The sequence below is a fragment of the Chrysochloris asiatica genome, unplaced genomic scaffold (genome assembly GCF_000296735.1).
Source record: "Chrysochloris asiatica unplaced genomic scaffold, ChrAsi1.0 scaffold00208, whole genome shotgun sequence".
NCBI lineage: Eukaryota > Metazoa > Chordata > Mammalia > Afrosoricida > Chrysochloridae > Chrysochloris > Chrysochloris asiatica.
In genome coordinates, this window is record NW_006408726.1 from 163,205 (window position 1) to 166,956 (window position 3,752).

The window sequence follows — 3,752 nt, forward strand, 5'->3', positions numbered from 1 at the left end:
AACATCTTTCTGATATTCTCTACTTTCAGCCAAGATCCACCGGACATCAGCAATGATATCTCCCATTCCATGGCCTCTTCTGAATCCAGATTGAACATCTGGAAGTTCTCTGTCAATTTATGATTGTAGCCATTTCTGTATTACCTTTAGGATAATATTACAATCATTGGCTTCCAAAAGAACAAACCAATCTGTGTTGAAAGAAGTAAAGTACACCCAGAATGCTCATTGAAAGCCAGGATGGCCAGACTTTGTCTCTCATTGTTCAGACATATTGTCAGAAGGGACAAGTCCCTGGATTAAGATATCAGTTTTGGTAAAGTGGAGGGTCAGGAAAAAGGAGGAAGACTCCCAACTAGATGAATTAGCAAAGTGGCAGCAGCAATGGGTTCAAATACAGCAATGATTTTGAGGTTGGTGGAGGACTAGGCAGTGTGTCTTTCTGTTGGAAATAGGGGCACTATGATTTGGTATTGAATCGATGACACCTAGCAACAAGAGAAATATTAAATATTTTTTATCATGATGTTATTGAATTTTCATGTGTTTGATTTTCTTTTCCTTGATCTTCTTACTGTGGTTTTCTAATTTTATAATACTGTGATATAAGAAGATACTTTGTAGTTTTTTAATGTTTTTAAATGTATGAAGGCTTACTTTATGGCCTAATATGGTCTTTTCAAAAGAACATTCATTGTGGGCTGGAAAAGAATATATATTATGCTATTGATGTATAGAGTGTTCAGTATATGTCTGTGAGGTCAGGGTTGATTGATGATGTTTATTAGTTTTGTGTGTGTGTCTTTGTAGCATTTCTTTCTAGTTGTTCTGTCCTTCATCAAAAATGTCCTACTATTATTGTGAACCCTTGTGTAGCACTGTAGGGTGATGACTGGACTGGTACCTGCAAGGTCAGTAGTTTTACCCACTAGATAGTCTCAGAAATCCTATACTGGATTGCTATGGGTCAGAACACATTTGATGGCACAAAACAACCACATGTAACTATTATTGTGGTGTCACCTTATTTATCACTTCCTTTATGTTAGTTACAGGAGTCTTGGTGTGACACTGTTGATTTATATACTGGACTGCAAAGTCCACTTGAACTGGGAGGCCAGTGGTTCAAGTTCACCAGCTGCTCCTCAAAAACCCTATACAGCATCGCTATGGGTCAGAACCTGATTCTACGGCACTTAACAACAACAACAACAAAAATGTTAGTTTGATTTAGATATTTTGAGACTCTTTCATTGGATGTATAGATATTTATTGTATTTATGTGTGTTAAATAGCTCTTTAATCACTGTATAACATTCTTATTCATCTCTTATGTTGGTTTTTATGTTAAAGCCCATTTTATCAGAAATTAATATTGCCAATCCTGTAATTTTTTATTATTGCTTTTTGACTTTTGTCCATCCTTTGATTTTGTCTTTGTGTATAAATTGTGCCTCATGTAGATACAGCTTTTTCTTAAAAAAGATTTTGCTGTGTATTGGGTGAGTGAAGGCTTACAGGGCAGATCATCAGTTTTACATTCAGCAAAACATTGTAAAGATTACAGTCCTCTCCATGCATCCTTGTTGTTGTTGTTGTTTAAGTGCCTTCGAGTCGGCACCGACTCATAGTGACTTTATGCAAGGCAGAACGAAACAATGTCCAGTCCTGGGCCAACCTCACTACTGTTGTCACACCTGAGTCCATTGATACTGCCACCTGGCCAATCCAGCTCGTTGTGGGTCTTCCTCTTTTTCTCTGACCCTCCATCTTACCAAACATACATCCTTAGCCATCAGTATTTATCTCTATGTCCTTGCTTTTTTAAAAATTTGCACATACCACATTGAAAATACATAGTCATTTAAATGTCTGAAGGGCTAGCCTCCTGCCTGCAAGCACACTGCTGTTTTCATTTTATGGGCTTAGTCCTCTACTTCTCTGTCTCTCAATGCCATTGCCTCTGCCACTATGTTTGTTGTCACTGCTGTTCTGGTTATGATCCTTTGCTCCTTTCATTTTCTTAACTCTTGAGGGTCCTCTGTTCCTGTAATGAAAGATTAACTGTTCACTGTTCCCTCCTTTTAGTTGCCCCACTTCTACATTTACAATTGGTGACAATCACCGTTAGACCTGATAACACTTACTCACAATTGAATCATACATTCCTATACCCTTAATCACCAGACTCATCTGGACAAGAAAACTATTCAGTAGGGTTTCTATCTTACTCCCTTGTTCTGTCACTAAGCACCCTCATGAAAGCTTGTAAGCCTGACACTTGGTGTCTGTATAGCCCCCCAATTCTGAGATAGCCAAAGTCTAAATTGTCCATTCTTATCAACCTAGTGCACTGATTGACATGCTTGATCCTTGATGTGAAGAATCCATCCCTATTTGGTTGGGCTTTTGGACAGCTTTATCCATAAGCAAAGGTCCAGCTGATCAAGTTGTAGCAATTTTACATTTGAATGTTTTATCACACTTCTTTATCTTTATCTGGTTGAATTCTGATCAGCAAGCCATCCAAGCTAGGTTAAATGGGTACTGTCTGCAAGTTTGAGAGTACTCATATCATACCCCCCTCTTCAGTCCAACTGGCTGTTTTATTCTTAACAATAGCTCCCAGTGGCTAGGTCAGTATCCTTGGACTCGAGACTTCACACCTCGTCCTGAACTTCAAACCAGCCAAACTATCCACTTTTTTCTCTCATCTCAAGGTCATTGAGCATCTATGGAATAAGGCAAATCTCAGTCCATATCTTCTTTGTTACATGTTCCCCCTTCCACTCACAAGTTGTCGAGGACAGTCACCAGTGAATATACAAGGCTGTTCATGTGTTCACTTTGAGTTTCAGTCTTAAACATTTGTTTACTATGATACACTGACTTTTCTTGTCTTTATGGCTCCAGGTCAAACAGCTTGATTGGTATTATCACAGTCAAACAGTCTACTTTTTTTTTTTTTTTCCTTCTCCCCACCATTGTTTTTTATTTTTCTTTCAAGGAGTATCTTCTGTGCCTCTAGCCATTCTGGGTTGATCTGCATGTCTTTACAATTCAGAATGTCCTACCCCTGATAGTTCTGGGTGTGGCTCAGAATTTCACCTAAGGCCTCATACTTTACCAAGATTTAACAAGACTTTTTCCATGAATATATTCTAGTACCCTTTTAGATAATCCAATCAGTTATAGGCTGAAGATGGGTTTACAAGCTTTCTGTAATCATCTTCCCCAATATAAATTTTATCCCACTTAAATGTCTATATTACACTAGTAGACAGGGGAACTCAATATTCGTCATACAGTCAGGCACCTTAACATTATTTTCTCACCTATTAGGAGTCCTGGTGTGGTGCTGTGAGTTAATGTGCCAGACTGCAAAGAATTTGAACGGCAAGGTCAATGGTTCAAGCTCACCAGCTGCTCCTTGGGAACCCTATGCAGAGTTGCTATAGGTTGGAACCGACTCGACGGCACTTAACAATAACAATGTTTAGACTATGTCTTGATTCCTGTATCATAGGACCTTGCTTCTCAAAGGCTGTGCATACATTACAATCTACCTCGATCTCATTTAGCCCATATATACCTCCTAAAGCCATGCCCGTTCCTCTACCCCTCCCTCTCTTATTTATTGACCTCCCTGTCCTCTGAGTTATCATACATCTATCCCCTAAATTGTGAGTTACTGTCCCCTCCCTCCTAACCCTGATGATCCTCAAATAATTATTCTTTTATTATATCTTTTC